Below are 20,402 nucleotides of genomic sequence, written 5' to 3'. Positions count from 1 at the left end.
CTCCTCGGCATGACCACGAGCGCTTTCCCTTCCTCCAGAGAGATGTTTTGTCCTGCTTGCAGCCGCGGACTCCTCCACGGGCGCCAGCTGAGGAAGTGCATCTCTGCTGGAGGTCGCAGCCTGCCCAGTAGCTACCCTTTCCTCCTCCCAGGCACGGATGGTGAGCTTTTGGCTGCACCGCAGGCTCTTGTCACCTTTGCTTTGCCGTCTCATTGAATCCCATTTCTTTGCTGTTCTGTTGGTTGTTTTTGTTTCTTTCTGCGTATTGTCATTTTTCCCCTGGGTCCCATTGGTTTGCTTTCCTTTGTTCGCTTGGTTTTGCTTTCTCTACTGCTCCTTTGGCTTTGCTCTCCATTGTTAATTTCATGTTTGTTTGTGTTATTTGGTTTGCTTTCCTTTTTGTTGTTCATTCTGTTCCTTGGCTCTTGGTTTTCTGGTATTGCTTTGCTTTGTCCTACTTTCTACTTCGCTTCTTGTCTTTCATTCTGGTTTGTTTTGTTTGTTTTTTCCATGTTCTCCCCTTAGATTTTGTTAGCTTTGATATTGTCTCACTGTGTTGCTTTGAATTTTTTGCTTTGCTATATACTTGCAGACCATGCCCTTGGTTTTTTTTGGTACTTTTTCCACCGGATTACTTGTCTCTTTTCCTTTTCCTTTTGGCTTTTGTTTCCTGCTCGGTTGGCTTTGCTTTCTACTGCTGATTTTTCTTTTTGGTTGGTTCTTTTTCTTTCCAGACCATGCCTTTGCATTATTTTCATCTGTTCTAAAAGTTAGTCTCCTCTTTTCTCCTCTATTTCTTTGGCTTTCATTACATTCCTCCTTCTTGCACTAACCTTGCCTTTCCTTACCTGATGTTAGCCCTCTGGTTCTTCATTCCTCTGTGTCCTTTGTGTCCTAGCCTCTGTACTTGTCATGGACTGGAGGCTTTTCCTCGGGTGCCTGGCAGCATCCGTGCCCGGTAGCTACCCTGTCCTCCTCCTCGGCATGACCACAAGCGCTTTCCCTTCCTCCAGAGAGATGTTTTGTCCTGCTTGCAGCCGCGGACTCCTCCACGGGCGCCAGCTGAGGAAGTGCATCTCTGCTGGAGGTTGCAGCCTGCCCAGTAGCTACCCTTTCCTCCTCCCAGGCACGGATGGTGAGCTTTTGGCTGCACCGCAGGCTCTTGTCACCTTTGCTTTGCCGTCTCATTGAATCCCATTTCTTTGCTGTTCTGTTGGTTGTTTTTGTTTCTTTCTGCGTATTGTCATTTTTCCCCTGGGTCCCATTGGTTTGCTTTCCTTTGTTCGCTTGGTTTTGCTTTCTCTACTGCTCCTTTGGCTTTGCTCTCCATTGTTAATTTCATGTTTGTTTGTGTTATTTGCTTTGCTTTCCTTTTTGTTGTTCATTCTGTTCCTTGGCTCTTGGTTTTCTGGTATTGCTTTGCTTTGTCCTACTTTCTACTTCGCTTCTTGTCTTTCATTCTGGTTTGTTTTGTTTGTTTTTCTTTTCCATGTTCTCCCCTTAGATTTTGTTAGCTTTGATATTGTCTCACTGTGTTGCTTTGAATTTTTTGCTTTGCTATATACTTGCAGACCATGCCCTTGGTTTTTTTTGGTACTTTTTCCACCGGATTACTTGTCTCTTTTCCTTTTCCTTTTGGCTTTTGTTTCCTGCTCGGTTGGCTTTGCTTTCTACTGCTGATTTTTCTTTTTGGTTGGTTCTTTTTCTTTCCAGACCATGCCTTTGCATTATTTTCATCTGTTCTAAAAGTTAGTCTCCTCTTTTCTCCTCGATTTCTTTGGCTTTCATTACATTCCTCCTTCTTGCACTAACCTTGCCTTTCCTTACCTGATGTTAGACTTCTGTATTGTTCACTCATATATCCTTTGTGTCCTTGCCTCTGTCCTTGTCATGGACTGGAGGCTTTTCCTCAGATGCCTGGCAGCATCCATGCCCGGTAGCTACCCTGACCTCCTCCTCGGCATGACCACGAGCGCTTTCCCTTCCTCCAGAGAGATGTTTTGTCCTGCTTGCAGCCGCGGACTCCTCCACGGGCGCCAGCTGAGGAAGTGCATCTCTGCTGGAGGTCGCAGCCTGCCCAGTAGCTACCCTTTCCTCCTCCCAGGCACGGATGGTGAGCTTTTGGCTGCACCGCAGGCTCTTGTCACCTTTGCTTTGCCGTCTCATTGAATCCCATTTCTTTGCTGTTCTGTTGGTTGTTTTTGTTTCTTTCTGCGTATTGTCATTTTTCCCCTGGGTCCCATTGGTTTGCTTTCCTTTGTTCGCTTGGTTTTGCTTTCTCTACTGCTCCTTTGGCTTTGCTCTCCATTGTTAATTTCATGTTTGTTTGTGTTATTTGCTTTGCTTTCCTTTTTTTGTTCATTCTGTTCCTTGGCTCTTGGTTTTCTGGTATTGCTTTGCTTTGTCCTACTTTCTACTTCGCTTCTTGTCTTTCATTCTGGTTTGTTTTGTTTGTTTTTCTTTTCCATGTTCTCCCCTTAGATTTTGTTAGCTTTGATATTGTCTCACTGTGTTGCTTTGAATTTTTTGCTTTGCTATATACTTGCAGACCATGCCCTTGGTTTTTTTTGGTACTTTTTCCACCGGATTACTTGTCTCTTTTCCTTTTCCTTTTGGCTTTTGTTTCCTGCTCGGTTGGCTTTGCTTTCTACTGCTGATTTTTCTTTTTGGTTGGTTCTTTTTCTTTCCAGACCATGCCTTTGCATTATTTTCATCTGTTCTAAAAGTTAGTCTCCTCTTTTCTCCTCGATTTCTTTGGCTTTCATTACATTCCTCCTTCTTGCAATAACCTTGCCTTTCCTTACCTGATGTTAGACTTCTGTATTGTTCACTCATATATCCTTTGTGTCCTTGCCTCTGTCCTTGTCATGGACTGGAGGCTTTTCCTCAGATGCCTGGCAGCATCCATGCCCGGTAGCTACCCTGACCTCCTCCTCGGCATGACCACGAGCGCTTTCCCTTCCTCCAGAGAGATGTTTTGTCCTGCTTGCAGCCGCGGACTCCTCCACGGGCGCCAGCTGAGGAAGTGCATCTCTGCTGGAGGTCGCAGCCTGCCCAGTAGCTACCCTTTCCTCCTCCCAGGCACGGATGGTGAGCTTTTGGCTGCACCGCAGGCTCTTGTCACCTTTGCTTTGCCGTCTCATTGAATCCCATTTCTTTGCTCTTCTGTTGGTTGTTTTTGTTTCTTTCTGCGTATTGTCTCTTTTTCCACTAGGTCCCATTGGTTTGCTTTCCTTTGTTCGCTTGGTTTTGCTTTCTCTACTGCTCCTTTGGCTTTGCTCTCCATTGTTAATTTCATGTTTGTTTGTGTTATTTGGTTTGCTTTCCTTTTTGTTGTTCATTCTGTTCCTTGGCTCTTGGTTTTCTGGCATTGCTTTGCTTTTTCCTACTTTCTATTTTGCTTCTTGTCTTTAATTCTGGTTTGTTTTGTTTGTTTGTTTGTTTTTCCATGTTCTCCCCTTAGATTTTGTTAGCTTTGATATTGTCTCACTTTGAATTTTTTGCTTTGCTATATACTTGCAGACCATGCCCTTGCTTTTTTTTGGTACTTTTTCCACCGGATTACTTGTCTCTTTTCCTTTTCCTTTTGGCTTTTGTTTCCTGCTCGGTTGGCTTTGCTTTCTACTGCTGATTTTTCTTTTTGGTTGGTTTTCTTTCCAGACCATGCCTTTGCATTATTTTCATCTGTTCTAAAAGTTAGTCTCCTCTTTTCTCCTCGATTTCTTTGGCTTTCATTACATTCCTCCTTCTTGCACTAACCTTGCCTTTCCTTACCTGATGTTAGCCCTCTGGTTCTTCATTCCTCTGTGTCCTTTGTGTCCTAGCCTCTGTCCTTGTCATGGACTGGAGGCTTTTCCTCGGGTGCCTGGCAGCATCCGTGCCCGGTAGCTACCCTGTCCTCCTCCTCGGCATGACCACAAGCGCTTTCCCTTCCTCCAGAGAGATGTTTTGTCCTGCTTGCAGCCGCGGACTCCTCCACGGGCGCCAGCTGAGGAAGTGCATCTCTGCTGGAGGTTGCAGCCTGCCCAGTAGCTACCCTTTCCTCCTCCCAGGCACGGATGGTGAGCTTTTGGCTGCACCGCAGGCTCTTGTCACCTTTGCTTTGCCGTCTCATTGAATCCCATTTCTTTGCTGTTCTGTTGGTTGTTTTTGTTTCTTTCTGCGTATTGTCATTTTTCCCCTGGGTCCCATTGGTTTGCTTTCCTTTGTTCGCTTGGTTTTGCTTTCTCTACTGCTCCTTTGGCTTTGCTCTCCATTGTTAATTTCATGTTTGTTTGTGTTATTTGCTTTGCTTTCCTTTTTGTTGTTCATTCTGTTCCTTGGCTCTTGGTTTTCTGGTATTGCTTTGCTTTGTCCTACTTTCTACTTCGCTTCTTGTCTTTCATTCTGGTTTGTTTTGTTTGTTTTTCTTTTCCATGTTCTCCCCTTAGATTTTGTTAGCTTTGATATTGTCTCACTGTGTTGCTTTGAATTTTTTGCTTTGCTATATACTTGCAGACCATGCCCTTGGTTTTTTTTGGTACTTTTTCCACCGGATTACTTGTCTCTTTTCCTTTTCCTTTTGGCTTTTGTTTCCTGCTCGGTTGGCTTTGCTTTCTACTGCTGATTTTTCTTTTTGGTTGGTTCTTTTTCTTTTCAGACCATGCCTTTGCATTATTTTCATCTGTTCTAAAAGTTAGTCTCCTCTTTTCTCCTCGATTTCTTTGGCTTTCATTACATTCCTCCTTCTTGCACTAACCTTGCCTTTCCTTACCTGATGTTAGACTTCTGTATTGTTCACTCATATATCCTTTGTGTCCTTGCCTCTGTCCTTGTCATGGACTGGAGGCTTTTCCTCAGATGCCTGGCAGCATCCATGCCCGGTAGCTACCCTGACCTCCTCCTCGGCATGACCACGAGCGCTTTCCCTTCCTCCAGAGAGATGTTTTGTCCTGCTTGCAGCCGCGGACTCCTCCACGGGCGCCAGCTGAGGAAGTGCATCTCTGCTGGAGGTCGCAGCCTGCCCAGTAGCTACCCTTTCCTCCTCCCAGGCACGGATGGTGAGCTTTTGGCTGCACCGCAGGCTCTTGTCACCTTTGCTTTGCCGTCTCATTGAATCCCATTTCTTTGCTGTTCTGTTGGTTGTTTTTGTTTCTTTCTGCGTATTGTCATTTTTCCCCTGGGTCCCATTGGTTTGCTTTCCTTTGTTCGCTTGGTTTTGCTTTCTCTACTGCTCCTTTGGCTTTGCTCTCCATTGTTAATTTCATGTTTGTTTGTGTTATTTGGTTTGCTTTCCTTTTTGTTGTTCATTCTGTTCCTTGGCTCTTGGTTTTCTGGTATTGCTTTGCTTTGTCCTACTTTCTACTTCGCTTCTTGTCTTTCATTCTGGTTTGTTTTGTTTGTTTTTTCCATGTTCTCCCCTTAGATTTTGTTAGCTTTGATATTGTCTCACTGTGTTGCTTTGAATTTTTTGCTTTGCTATATACTTGCAGACCATGCCCTTGGTTTTTTTTGGTACTTTTTCCACCGGATTACTTGTCTCTTTTCCTTTTCCTTTTGGCTTTTGTTTCCTGCTCGGTTGGCTTTGCTTTCTACTGCTGATTTTTCTTTTTGGTTGGTTCTTTTTCTTTCCAGACCATGCCTTTGCATTATTTTCATCTGTTCTAAAAGTTAGTCTCCTCTTTTCTCCTCGATTTCTTTGGCTTTCATTACATTCCTCCTTCTTGCACTAACCTTGCCTTTCCTTACCTGATGTTAGCCCTCTGGTTCTTCATTCCTCTGTGTCCTTTGTGTCCTAGCCTCTGTACTTGTCATGGACTGGAGGCTTTTCCTCGGGTGCCTGGCAGCATCCGTGCCCGGTAGCTACCCTGTCCTCCTCCTCGGCATGACCACAAGCGCTTTCCCTTCCTCCAGAGAGATGTTTTGTCCTGCTTGCAGCCGCGGACTCCTCCACGGGCGCCAGCTGAGGAAGTGCATCTCTGCTGGAGGTTGCAGCCTGCCCAGTAGCTACCCTTTCCTCCTCCCAGGCACGGATGGTGAGCTTTTGGCTGCACCGCAGGCTCTTGTCACCTTTGCTTTGCCGTCTCATTGAATCCCATTTCTTTGCTGTTCTGTTGGTTGTTTTTGTTTCTTTCTGCGTATTGTCATTTTTCCCCTGGGTCCCATTGGTTTGCTTTCCTTTGTTCGCTTGGTTTTGCTTTCTCTACTGCTCCTTTGGCTTTGCTCTCCATTGTTAATTTCATGTTTGTTTGTGTTATTTGCTTTGCTTTCCTTTTTGTTGTTCATTCTGTTCCTTGGCTCTTGGTTTTCTGGTATTGCTTTGCTTTGTCCTACTTTCTACTTCGCTTCTTGTCTTTCATTCTGGTTTGTTTTGTTTGTTTTTCTTTTCCATGTTCTCCCCTTAGATTTTGTTAGCTTTGATATTGTCTCACTGTGTTGCTTTGAATTTTTTGCTTTGCTATATACTTGCAGACCATGCCCTTGGTTTTTTTTGGTACTTTTTCCACCGGATTACTTGTCTCTTTTCCTTTTCCTTTTGGCTTTTGTTTCCTGCTCGGTTGGCTTTGCTTTCTACTGCTGATTTTTCTTTTTGGTTGGTTCTTTTTCTTTCCAGCCCATGCCTTTGCATTATTTTCATCTGTTCTAAAAGTTAGTCTCCTCTTTTCTCCTCTATTTCTTTGGCTTTCATTACATTCCTCCTTCTTGCACTAACCTTGCCTTTCCTTACCTGATGTTAGACTTCTGTATTGTTCACTCATATATCCTTTGTGTCCTTGCCTCTGTCCTTGTCATGGACTGGAGGCTTTTCCTCAGATGCCTGGCAGCATCCATGCCCGGTAGCTACCCTGACCTCCTCCTCGGCATGACCACGAGCGCTTTCCCTTCCTCCAGAGAGATGTTTTGTCCTGCTTGCAGCCGCGGACTCCTCCACGGGCGCCAGCTGAGGAAGTGCATCTCTGCTGGAGGTCGCAGCCTGCCCAGTAGCTACCCTTTCCTCCTCCCAGGCACGGATGGTGAGCTTTTGGCTGCACCGCAGGCTCTTGTCACCTTTGCTTTGCCGTCTCATTGAATCCCATTTCTTTGCTGTTCTGTTGGTTGTTTTTGTTTCTTTCTGCGTATTGTCATTTTTCCCCTGGGTCCCATTGGTTTGCTTTCCTTTGTTCGCTTGGTTTTGCTTTCTCTACTGCTCCTTTGGCTTTGCTCTCCATTGTTAATTTCATGTTTGTTTGTGTTATTTGCTTTGCTTTCCTTTTTGTTGTTCATTCTGTTCCTTGGCTCTTGGTTTTCTGGTATTGCTTTGCTTTGTCCTACTTTCTACTTCGCTTCTTGTCTTTCATTCTGGTTTGTTTTGTTTGTTTTTCTTTTCCATGTTCTCCCCTTAGATTTTGTTAGCTTTGATATTGTCTCACTGTGTTGCTTTGAATTTTTTGCTTTGCTATATACTTGCAGACCATGCCCTTGGTTTTTTTTGGTACTTTTTCCACCGGATTACTTGTCTCTTTTCCTTTTCCTTTTGGCTTTTGTTTCCTGCTCGGTTGGCTTTGCTTTCTACTGCTGATTTTTCTTTTTGGTTGGTTCTTTTTCTTTTCAGACCATGCCTTTGCATTATTTTCATCTGTTCTAAAAGTTAGTCTCCTCTTTTCTCCTCGATTTCTTTGGCTTTCATTACATTCCTCCTTCTTGCACTAACCTTGCCTTTCCTTACCTGATGTTAGACTTCTGTATTGTTCACTCATATATCCTTTGTGTCCTTGCCTCTGTCCTTGTCATGGACTGGAGGCTTTTCCTCAGATGCCTGGCAGCATCCATGCCCGGTAGCTACCCTGACCTCCTCCTCGGCATGACCACGAGTGCTTTCCCTTCCTCCAGAGAGATGTTTTGTCCTGCTTGCAGCCGCGGACTCCTCCACGGGCGCCAGCTGAGGAAGTGCATCTCTGCTGGAGGTCGCAGCCTGCCCAGTAGCTACCCTTTCCTCCTCCCAGGCACGGATGGTGAGCTTTTGGCTGCACCGCAGGCTCTTGTCACCTTTGCTTTGCCGTCTCATTGAATCCCATTTCTTTGCTGTTCTGTTGGTTGTTTTTGTTTCTTTCTGCGTATTGTCATTTTTCCCCTGGGTCCCATTGGTTTGCTTTCCTTTGTTCGCTTGGTTTTGCTTTCTCTACTGCTCCTTTGGCTTTGCTCTCCATTGTTAATTTCATGTTTGTTTGTGTTATTTGCTTTGCTTTCCTTTTTGTTGTTCATTCTGTTCCTTGGCTCTTGGTTTTCTGGTATTGCTTTGCTTTGTCCTACTTTCTACTTCGCTTCTTGTCTTTCATTCTGGTTTGTTTTGTTTGTTTTTTCCATGTTCTCCCCTTAGATTTTGTTAGCTTTGATATTGTCTCACTGTGTTGCTTTGAATTTTTTGCTTTGCTATATACTTGCAGACCATGCCCTTGCTTTTTTTTGGTACTTTTTCCACCGGATTACTTGTCTCTTTTCCTTTTCCTTTTGGCTTTTGTTTCCTGCTCGGTTGGCTTTGCTTTCTACTGCTGATTTTTCTTTTTGGTTGGTTCTTTTTCTTTCCAGACCATGCCTTTGCATTATTTTCATCTGTTCTAAAAGTTAGTCTCCTCTTTTCTCCTCTATTTCTTTGGCTTTCATTACATTCCTCCTTCTTGCACTAACCTTGCCTTTCCTTACCTGATGTTAGCCCTCTGGTTCTTCATTCCTCTGTGTCCTTTGTGTCCTAGCCTCTGTACTTGTCATGGACTGGAGGCTTTTCCTCAGATGCCTGGCAGCATCCGTGCCCGGTAGCTACCCTGTCCTCCTCCTCGGCATGACCACAAGCGCTTTCCCTTCCTCCAGAGAGATGTTTTGTCCTGCTTGCAGCCGCGGACTCCTCCACGGGCGCCAGCTGAGGAAGTGCATCTCTGCTGGAGGTTGCAGCCTGCCCAGTAGCTACCCTTTCCTCCTCCCAGGCACGGATGGTGAGCTTTTGGCTGCACCGCAGGCTCTTGTCACCTTTGCTTTGCCGTCTCATTGAATCCCATTTCTTTGCTGTTCTGTTGGTTGTTTTTGTTTCTTTCTGCGTATTGTCATTTTTCCCCTGGGTCCCATTGGTTTGCTTTCCTTTGTTCGCTTGGTTTTGCTTTCTCTACTGCTCCTTTGGCTTTGCTCTCCATTGTTAATTTCATGTTTGTTTGTGTTATTTGCTTTGCTTTCCTTTTTGTTGTTCATTCTGTTCCTTGGCTCTTGGTTTTCTGGTATTGCTTTGCTTTGTCCTACTTTCTACTTCGCTTCTTGTCTTTCATTCTGGTTTGTTTTGTTTGTTTTTCTTTTCCATGTTCTCCCCTTAGATTTTGTTAGCTTTGATATTGTCTCACTGTGTTGCTTTGAATTTTTTGCTTTGCTATATACTTGCAGACCATGCCCTTGGTTTTTTTTGGTACTTTTTCCACCGGATTACTTGTCTCTTTTCCTTTTCCTTTTGGCTTTTGTTTCCTGCTCGGTTGGCTTTGCTTTCTACTGCTGATTTTTCTTTTTGGTTGGTTCTTTTTCTTTCCAGCCCATGCCTTTGCATTATTTTCATCTGTTCTAAAAGTTAGTCTCCTCTTTTCTCCTCGATTTCTTTGGCTTTCATTACATTCCTCCTTCTTGCACTAACCTTGCCTTTCCTTACCTGATGTTAGACTTCTGTATTGTTCACTCATATATCCTTTGTGTCCTTGCCTCTGTCCTTGTCATGGACTGGAGGCTTTTCCTCAGATGCCTGGCAGCATCCATGCCCGGTAGCTACCCTGACCTCCTCCTCGGCATGACCACGAGCGCTTTCCCTTCCTCCAGAGAGATGTTTTGTCCTGCTTGCAGCCGCGGACTCCTCCACGGGCGCCAGCTGAGGAAGTGCATCTCTGCTGGAGGTCGCAGCCTGCCCAGTAGCTACCCTTTCCTCCTCCCAGGCACGGATGGTGAGCTTTTGGCTGCACCGCAGGCTCTTGTCACCTTTGCTTTGCCGTCTCATTGAATCCCATTTCTTTGCTGTTCTGTTGGTTGTTTTTGTTTCTTTCTGCGTATTGTCATTTTTCCCCTGGGTCCCATTGGTTTGCTTTCCTTTGTTCGCTTGGTTTTGCTTTCTCTACTGCTCCTTTGGCTTTGCTCTCCATTGTTAATTTCATGTTTGTTTGTGTTATTTGCTTTGCTTTCCTTTTTGTTGTTCATTCTGTTCCTTGGCTCTTGGTTTTCTGGTATTGCTTTGCTTTGTCCTACTTTCTACTTCGCTTCTTGTCTTTCATTCTGGTTTGTTTTGTTTGTTTTTCTTTTCCATGTTCTCCCCTTAGATTTTGTTAGCTTTGATATTGTCTCACTGTGTTGCTTTGAATTTTTTGCTTTGCTATATACTTGCAGACCATGCCCTTGGTTTTTTTTGGTACTTTTTCCACCGGATTACTTGTCTCTTTTCCTTTTCCTTTTGGCTTTTGTTTCCTGCTCGGTTGGCTTTGCTTTCTACTGCTGATTTTTCTTTTTGGTTGGTTCTTTTTCTTTTCAGACCATGCCTTTGCATTATTTTCATCTGTTCTAAAAGTTAGTCTCCTCTTTTCTCCTCGATTTCTTTGGCTTTCATTACATTCCTCCTTCTTGCACTAACCTTGCCTTTCCTTACCTGATGTTAGACTTCTGTATTGTTCACTCATATATCCTTTGTGTCCTTGCCTCTGTCCTTGTCATGGACTGGAGGCTTTTCCTCAGATGCCTGGCAGCATCCATGCCCGGTAGCTACCCTGACCTCCTCCTCGGCATGACCACGAGTGCTTTCCCTTCCTCCAGAGAGATGTTTTGTCCTGCTTGCAGCCGCGGACTCCTCCACGGGCGCCAGCTGAGGAAGTGCATCTCTGCTGGAGGTCGCAGCCTGCCCAGTAGCTACCCTTTCCTCCTCCCAGGCACGGATGGTGAGCTTTTGGCTGCACCGCAGGCTCTTGTCACCTTTGCTTTGCCGTCTCATTGAATCCCATTTCTTTGCTGTTCTGTTGGTTGTTTTTGTTTCTTTCTGCGTATTGTCATTTTTCCCCTGGGTCCCATTGGTTTGCTTTCCTTTGTTCGCTTGGTTTTGCTTTCTCTACTGCTCCTTTGGCTTTGCTCTCCATTGTTAATTTCATGTTTGTTTGTGTTATTTGGTTTGCTTTCCTTTTTGTTGTTCATTCTGTTCCTTGGCTCTTGGTTTTCTGGTATTGCTTTGCTTTGTCCTACTTTCTACTTCGCTTCTTGTCTTTCATTCTGGTTTGTTTTGTTTGTTTTTTCCATGTTCTCCCCTTAGATTTTGTTAGCTTTGATATTGTCTCACTGTGTTGCTTTGAATTTTTTGCTTTGCTATATACTTGCAGACCATGCCCTTGCTTTTTTTTGGTACTTTTTCCACCGGATTACTTGTCTCTTTTCCTTTTCCTTTTGGCTTTTGTTTCCTGCTCGGTTGGCTTTGCTTTCTACTGCTGATTTTTCTTTTTGGTTGGTTCTTTTTCTTTCCAGACCATGCCTTTGCATTATTTTCATCTGTTCTAAAAGTTAGTCTCCTCTTTTCTCCTCTATTTCTTTGGCTTTCATTACATTCCTCCTTCTTGCACTAACCTTGCCTTTCCTTACCTGATGTTAGCCCTCTGGTTCTTCATTCCTCTGTGTCCTTTGTGTCCTAGCCTCTGTACTTGTCATGGACTGGAGGCTTTTCCTCAGATGCCTGGCAGCATCCGTGCCCGGTAGCTACCCTGTCCTCCTCCTCGGCATGACCACAAGCGCTTTCCCTTCCTCCAGAGAGATGTTTTGTCCTGCTTGCAGCCGCGGACTCCTCCACGGGCGCCAGCTGAGGAAGTGCATCTCTGCTGGAGGTTGCAGCCTGCCCAGTAGCTACCCTTTCCTCCTCCCAGGCACGGATGGTGAGCTTTTGGCTGCACCGCAGGCTCTTGTCACCTTTGCTTTGCCGTCTCATTGAATCCCATTTCTTTGCTGTTCTGTTGGTTGTTTTTGTTTCTTTCTGCGTATTGTCATTTTTCCCCTGGGTCCCATTGGTTTGCTTTCCTTTGTTCGCTTGGTTTTGCTTTCTCTACTGCTCCTTTGGCTTTGCTCTCCATTGTTAATTTCATGTTTGTTTGTGTTATTTGCTTTGCTTTCCTTTTTGTTGTTCATTCTGTTCCTTGGCTCTTGGTTTTCTGGTATTGCTTTGCTTTGTCCTACTTTCTACTTCGCTTCTTGTCTTTCATTCTGGTTTGTTTTGTTTGTTTTTCTTTTCCATGTTCTCCCCTTAGATTTTGTTAGCTTTGATATTGTCTCACTGTGTTGCTTTGAATTTTTTGCTTTGCTATATACTTGCAGACCATGCCCTTGGTTTTTTTTGGTACTTTTTCCACCGGATTACTTGTCTCTTTTCCTTTTCCTTTTGGCTTTTGTTTCCTGCTCGGTTGGCTTTGCTTTCTACTGCTGATTTTTCTTTTTGGTTGGTTCTTTTTCTTTCCAGACCATGCCTTTGCATTATTTTCATCTGTTCTAAAAGTTAGTCTCCTCTTTTCTCCTCGATTTCTTTGGCTTTCATTACATTCCTCCTTCTTGCACTAACCTTGCCTTTCCTTACCTGATGTTAGACTTCTGTATTGTTCACTCATATATCCTTTGTGTCCTTGCCTCTGTCCTTGTCATGGACTGGAGGCTTTTCCTCAGATGCCTGGCAGCATCCATGCCCGGTAGCTACCCTGACCTCCTCCTCGGCATGACCACGAGCGCTTTCCCTTCCTCCAGAGAGATGTTTTGTCCTGCTTGCAGCCACGGACTCCTCCACGGGCGCCAGCTGAGGAAGTGCATCTCTGCTGGAGGTCGCAGCCTGCCCAGTAGCTACCCTTTCCTCCTCCCAGGCACGGATGGTGAGCTTTTGGCTGCACCGCAGGCTCTTGTCACCTTTGCTTTGCCGTCTCATTGAATCCCATTTCTTTGCTCTTCTGTTGGTTGTTTCAGTTTCTTTCTGCGTATTGTCTCTTTTTCCACTAGGTCCCATTGGTTTGCTTTCCTTTGTTCGCTTGGTTTTGCTTTCTCTACTGCTCCTTTGGCTTTGCTCTCCATTGTTAATTTCATGTTTGTTTGTGTTATTTGGTTTGCTTTCCTTTTTGTTGTTCATTCTGTTCCTTGGCTCTTGGTTTTCTGGCATTGCTTTGCTTTGTCCTACTTTCTATTTTGCTTCTTGTCTTTAATTCTGGTTTGTTTTGTTTGTTTTTTTTTTTTTTTCCATGTTCTCCCCTTAGATTTTGTTAGCTTTGATATTGTCTCACTTTGAATTTTTTGCTTTGCTATATACTTGCAGACCATGCCCTTGGTTTTTTTTGGTACTTTTTCCACCGGATTACTTGTCTCTTTTCCTTTTCCTTTTGGCTTTTGTTTCCTGCTCGGTTGGCTTTGCTTTCTACTGCTGATTTTTCTTTTTGGTTGGTTTTCTTTCCAGACCATGCCTTTGCATTATTTTCATCTGTTCTAAAAGTTAGTCTCCTCTTTTCTCCTCGATTTCTTTGGCTTTCATTACATTCCTCCTTCTTGCACTAACCTTGCCTTTCCTTACCTGATGTTAGCCCTCTGGTTCTTCATTCCTCTGTGTCCTTTGTGTCCTAGCCTCTGTCCTTGTCATGGACTGGAGGCTTTTCCTCGGGTGCCTGGCAGCATCCGTGCCCGGTAGCTACCCTGTCCTCCTCCTCGGCATGACCACAAGCGCTTTCCCTTCCTCCAGAGAGATGTTTTGTCCTGCTTGCAGCCGCGGACTCCTCCACGGGCGCCAGCTGAGGAAGTGCATCTCTGCTGGAGGTTGCAGCCTGCCCAGTAGCTACCCTTTCCTCCTCCCAGGCACGGATGGTGAGCTTTTGGCTGCACCGCAGGCTCTTGTCACCTTTGCTTTGCCGTCTCATTGAATCCCATTTCTTTGCTGTTCTGTTGGTTGTTTTTGTTTCTTTCTGCGTATTGTCATTTTTCCCCTGGGTCCCATTGGTTTGCTTTCCTTTGTTCGCTTGGTTTTGCTTTCTCTACTGCTCCTTTGGCTTTGCTCTCCATTGTTAATTTCATGTTTGTTTGTGTTATTTGCTTTGCTTTCCTTTTTGTTGTTCATTCTGTTCCTTGGCTCTTGGTTTTCTGGTATTGCTTTGCTTTGTCCTACTTTCTACTTCGCTTCTTGTCTTTCATTCTGGTTTGTTTTGTTTGTTTTTCTTTTCCATGTTCTCCCCTTAGATTTTGTTAGCTTTGATATTGTCTCACTGTGTTGCTTTGAATTTTTTGCTTTGCTATATACTTGCAGACCATGCCCTTGGTTTTTTTTGGTACTTTTTCCACCGGATTACTTGTCTCTTTTCCTTTTCCTTTTGGCTTTTGTTTCCTGCTCGGTTGGCTTTGCTTTCTACTGCTGATTTTTCTTTTTGGTTGGTTCTTTTTCTTTTCAGACCATGCCTTTGCATTATTTTCATCTGTTCTAAAAGTTAGTCTCCTCTTTTCTCCTCGATTTCTTTGGCTTTCATTACATTCCTCCTTCTTGCACTAACCTTGCCTTTCCTTACCTGATGTTAGACTTCTGTATTGTTCACTCATATATCCTTTGTGTCCTTGCCTCTGTCCTTGTCATGGACTGGAGGCTTTTCCTCAGATGCCTGGCAGCATCCATGCCCGGTAGCTACCCTGACCTCCTCCTCGGCATGACCACGAGCGCTTTCCCTTCCTCCAGAGAGATGTTTTGTCCTGCTTGCAGCCGCGGACTCCTCCACGGGCGCCAGCTGAGGAAGTGCATCTCTGCTGGAGGTCGCAGCCTGCCCAGTAGCTACCCTTTCCTCCTCCCAGGCACGGATGGTGAGCTTTTGGCTGCACCGCAGGCTCTTGTCACCTTTGCTTTGCCGTCTCATTGAATCCCATTTCTTTGCTGTTCTGTTGGTTGTTTTTGTTTCTTTCTGCGTATTGTCATTTTTCCCCTGGGTCCCATTGGTTTGCTTTCCTTTGTTCGCTTGGTTTTGCTTTCTCTACTGCTCCTTTGGCTTTGCTCTCCATTGTTAATTTCATGTTTGTTTGTGTTATTTGCTTTGCTTTCCTTTTTGTTGTTCATTCTGTTCCTTGGCTCTTGGTTTTCTGGTATTGCTTTGCTTTGTCCTACTTTCTACTTCGCTTCTTGTCTTTCATTCTGGTTTGTTTTGTTTGTTTTTCTTTTCCATGTTCTCCCCTTAGATTTTGTTAGCTTTGATATTGTCTCACTGTGTTGCTTTGAATTTTTTGCTTTGCTATATACTTGCAGACCATGCCCTTGGTTTTTTTTGGTACTTTTTCCACCGGATTACTTGTCTCTTTTCCTTTTCCTTTTGGCTTTTGTTTCCTGCTCGGTTGGCTTTGCTTTCTACTGCTGATTTTTCTTTTTGGTTGGTTCTTTTTCTTTCCAGACCATGCCTTTGCATTATTTTCATCTGTTCTAAAAGTTAGTCTCCTCTTTTCTCCTCGATTTCTTTGGCTTTCATTACATTCCTCCTTCTTGCACTAACCTTGCCTTTCCTTACCTGATGTTAGACTTCTGTATTGTTCACTCATATATCCTTTGTGTCCTTGCCTCTGTCCTTGTCATGGACTGGAGGCTTTTCCTCAGATGCCTGGCAGCATCCATGCCCGGTAGCTACCCTGACCTCCTCCTCGGCATGACCACGAGCGCTTTCCCTTCCTCCAGAGAGATGTTTTGTCCTGCTTGCAGCCGCGGACTCCTCCACGGGCGCCAGCTGAGGAAGTGCATCTCTGCTGGAGGTCGCAGCCTGCCCAGTAGCTACCCTTTCCTCCTCCCAGGCACGGATGGTGAGCTTTTGGCTGCACCGCAGGCTCTTGTCACCTTTGCTTTGCCGTCTCATTGAATCCCATTTCTTTGCTGTTCTGTTGGTTGTTTTTGTTTCTTTCTGCGTATTGTCATTTTTCCCCTGGGTCCCATTGGTTTGCTTTCCTTTGTTCGCTTGGTTTTGCTTTCTCTACTGCTCCTTTGGCTTTGCTCTCCATTGTTAATTTCATGTTTGTTTGTGTTATTTGCTTTGCTTTCCTTTTTGTTGTTCATTCTGTTCCTTGGCTCTTGGTTTTCTGGTATTGCTTTGCTTTGTCCTACTTTCTACTTCGCTTCTTGTCTTTCATTCTGGTTTGTTTTGTTTGTTTTTTTTTTCCATGTTCTCCCCTTAGATTTTGTTAGCTTTGATATTGTCTCACTGTGTTGCTTTGAATTTTTTGCTTTGCTATATACTTGCAGACCATGCCCTTGCTTTTTTTTGGTACTTTTTCCACCGGATTACTTGTCTCTTTTCCTTTTCCTTTTGGCTTTTGTTTCCTGCTCGGTTGGCTTTGCTTTCTACTGCTGATTTTTCTTTTTGGTTGGTTCTTTTTCTTTCCAGACCATGCCTTTGCATTATTTTCATCTGTTCTAAAAGTTAGTCTCCTCTTTTCTCCTCGATTTCTTTGGCTTTCATTACATTCCTCCTTCTTGCACTAACCTTGCCTTTCCTTACCTGATGTTAGCCCTCTGGTTCTTCATTCCTCTGTGTCCTTTGTGTCCTAGCCTCTGTCCTTGTCATGGACTGGAGGCTTTTCCTCGGGTGCCTGGCAGCATCCGTGCTTGGTAGCTACCCTGTCCTCCTCCTCGGCATGACCACAAGCGCTTTCCCTTCCTCCAGAGAGATGTTTTGTCCTGCTTGCAGCCGCGGACTCCTCCACGGGCGCCAGCTGAGGAAGTGCATCTCTGCTGGAGGTCGCAGCCTGCCCAGTAGCTACCCTTTCCTCCTCCCAGGCACGGATGGTGAGCTTTTGGCTGCACCGCAGGCTCTTGTCACCTTTGCTTTGCCGTCTCATTGAATCCCATTTCTTTGCTGTTCTGTTGGTTGTTTTTGTTTCTTTCTGCGTATTGTCATTTTTCCCCTGGGTCCCATTGGTTTGCTTTCCTTTGTTCGCTTGGTTTTGCTTTCTCTACTGCTCCTTTGGCTTTGCTCTCCATTGTTAATTTCATGTTTGTTTGTGTTATTTGCTTTGCTTTCCTTTTTGTTGTTCATTCTGTTCCTTGGCTCTTGGTTTTCTGGTATTGCTTTGCTTTGTCCTACTTTCTACTTCGCTTCTTGTCTTTCATTCTGGTTTGTTTTGTTTGTTTTTCTTTTCCATGTTCTCCCCTTAGATTTTGTTAGCTTTGATATTGTCTCACTGTGTTGCTTTGAATTTTTTGCTTTGCTATATACTTGCAGACCATGCCCTTGGTTTTTTTTGGTACTTTTTCCACCGGATTACTTGTCTCTTTTCCTTTTCCTTTTGGCTTTTGTTTCCTGCTCGGTTGGCTTTGCTTTCTACTGCTGATTTTTCTTTTTGGTTGGTTCTTTTTCTTTCCAGACCATGCCTTTGCATTATTTTCATCTGTTCTAAAAGTTAGTCTCCTCTTTTCTCCTCGATTTCTTTGGCTTTCATTACATTCCTCCTTCTTGCACTAACCTTGCCTTTCCTTACCTGATGTTAGACTTCTGTATTGTTCACTCATATATCCTTTGTGTCCTTGCCTCTGTCCTTGTCATGGACTGGAGGCTTTTCCTCAGATGCCTGGCAGCATCCATGCCCGGTAGCTACCCTGACCTCCTCCTCGGCATGACCACGAGCGCTTTCCCTTCCTCCAGAGAGATGTTTTGTCCTGCTTGCAGCCGCGGACTCCTCCACGGGCGCCAGCTGAGGAAGTGCATCTCTGCTGGAGGTCGCAGCCTGCCCAGTAGCTACCCTTTCCTCCTCCCAGGCACGGATGGTGAGCTTTTGGCTGCACCGCAGGCTCTTGTCACCTTTGCTTTGCCGTCTCATTGAATCCCATTTCTTTGCTGTTCTGTTGGTTGTTTTTGTTTCTTTCTGCGTATTGTCATTTTTCCCCTGGGTCCCATTGGTTTGCTTTCCTTTGTTCGCTTGGTTTTGCTTTCTCTACTGCTCCTTTGGCTTTGCTCTCCATTGTTAATTTCATGTTTGTTTGTGTTATTTGCTTTGCTTTCCTTTTTGTTGTTCATTCTGTTCCTTGGCTCTTGGTTTTCTGGTATTGCTTTGCTTTGTCCTACTTTCTACTTCGCTTCTTGTCTTTCATTCTGGTTTGTTTTGTTTGTTTTTTCCATGTTCTCCCCTTAGATTTTGTTAGCTTTGATATTGTCTCACTGTGTTGCTTTGAATTTTTTGCTTTGCTATATACTTGCAGACCATGCCCTTGGTTTTTTTTGGTACTTTTTCCACCGGATTACTTGTCTCTTTTCCTTTTCCTTTTGGCTTTTGTTTCCTGCTCGGTTGGCTTTGCTTTCTACTGCTGATTTTTCTTTTTGGTTGGTTCTTTTTCTTTCCAGACCATGCCTTTGCATTATTTTCATCTGTTCTAAAAGTTAGTCTCCTCTTTTCTCCTCTATTACTTTGGCTTTCATTACATTCCTCCTTCTTGCACTAACCTTGCCTTTCCTTACCTGATGTTAGACTTCTGTATTGTTCACTCATATATCCTTTGTGTCCTTGCCTCTGTCCTTGTCATGGACTGGAGGCTTTTCCTCAGATGCCTGGCAGCATCCATGCCCGGTAGCTACCCTGACCTCCTCCTCGGCATGACCACGAGCGCTTTCCCTTCCTCCAGAGAGATGTTTTGTCCTGCTTGCAGCCGCGGACTCCTCCACGGGCGCCAGCTGAGGAAGTGCATCTCTGCTGGAGGTCGCAGCCTGCCCAGTAGCTACCCTTTCCTCCTCCCAGGCACGGATGGTGAGCTTTTGGCTGCACCGCAGGCTCTTGTCACCTTTGCTTTGCCGTCTCATTGAATCCCATTTCTTTGCTCTTCTGTTGGTTGTTTCAGTTTCTTTCTGCGTATTGTCTCTTTTTCCACTAGGTCCCATTGGTTTGCTTTCCTTTGTTCGCTTGGTTTTGCTTTCTCTACTGCTCCTTTGGCTTTGCTCTCCATTGTTAATTTCATGTTTGTTTGTGTTATTTGGTTTGCTTTCCTTTTTGTTGTTCATTCTGTTCCTTGGCTCTTGGTTTTCTGGCATTGCTTTGCTTTGTCCTACTTTCTATTTTGCTTCTTGTCTTTAATTCTGGTTTGTTTTGTTTGTTTTTTTTTTTTTCCATGTTCTCCCCTTAGATTTTGTTAGCTTTGATATTGTCTCACTTTGAATTTTTTGCTTTGCTATATACTTGCAGACCATGCCCTTGCTTTTTTTTGGTACTTTTTCCACCGGATTACTTGTCTCTTTTCCTTTTCCTTTTGGCTTTTGTTTCCTGCTCGGTTGGCTTTGCTTTCTACTGCTGATTTTTCTTTTTGGTTGGTTTTCTTTCCAGACCATGCCTTTGCATTATTTTCATCTGTTCTAAAAGTTAGTCTCCTCTTTTCTCCTCGATTTCTTTGGCTTTCATTACATTCCTCCTTCTTGCACTAACCTTGCCTTTCCTTACCTGATGTTAGCCCTCTGGTTCTTCATTCCTCTGTGTCCTTTGTGTCCTAGCCTCTGTCCTTGTCATGGACTGGAGGCTTTTCCTCGGGTGCCTGGCAGCATCCGTGCTTGGTAGCTACCCTGTCCTCCTCCTCGGCATGACCACAAGCGCTTTCCCTTCCTCCAGAGAGATGTTTTGTCCTGCTTGCAGCCGCGGACTCCTCCACGGGCGCCAGCTGAGGAAGTGCATCTCTGCTGGAGGTCGCAGCCTGCCCAGTAGCTACCCTTTCCTCCTCCCAGGCACGGATGGTGAGCTTTTGGCTGCACCGCAGGCTCTTGTCACCTTTGCTTTGCCGTCTCATTGAATCCCATTTCTTTGCTGTTCTGTTGGTTGTTTTTGTTTCTTTCTGCGTATTGTCATTTTTCCCCTGGGTCCCATTGGTTTGCTTTCCTTTGTTCGCTTGGTTTTGCTTTCTCTACTGCTCCTTTGGCTTTGCTCTCCATTGTTAATTTCATGTTTGTTTGTGTTATTTGCTTTGCTTTCCTTTTTGTTGTTCATTCTGTTCCTTGGCTCTTGGTTTTCTGGTATTGCTTTGCTTTGTCCTACTTTCTACTTCGCTTCTTGTCTTTCATTCTGGTTTGTTTTGTTTGTTTTTCTTTTCCATGTTCTCCCCTTAGATTTTGTTAGCTTTGATATTGTCTCACTGTGTTGCTTTGAATTTTTTGCTTTGCTATATACTTGCAGACCATGCCCTTGGTTTTTTTTGGTACTTTTTCCACCGGATTACTTGTCTCTTTTCCTTTTCCTTTTGGCTTTTGTTTCCTGCTCGGTTGGCTTTGCTTTCTACTGCTGATTTTTCTTTTTGGTTGGTTCTTTTTCTTTCCAGACCATGCCTTTGCATTATTTTCATCTGTTCTAAAAGTTAGTCTCCTCTTTTCTCCTCTATTTCTTTGGCTTTCATTACATTCCTCCTTCTTGCACTAACCTTGCCTTTCCTTACCTGATGTTAGACTTCTGTATTGTTC

Source organism: Lagopus muta, chromosome 22 (genome assembly GCF_023343835.1).
Source record: "Lagopus muta isolate bLagMut1 chromosome 22, bLagMut1 primary, whole genome shotgun sequence".
NCBI lineage: Eukaryota > Metazoa > Chordata > Aves > Galliformes > Phasianidae > Lagopus > Lagopus muta.
This window is presented reverse-complemented; position numbering follows the sequence as displayed.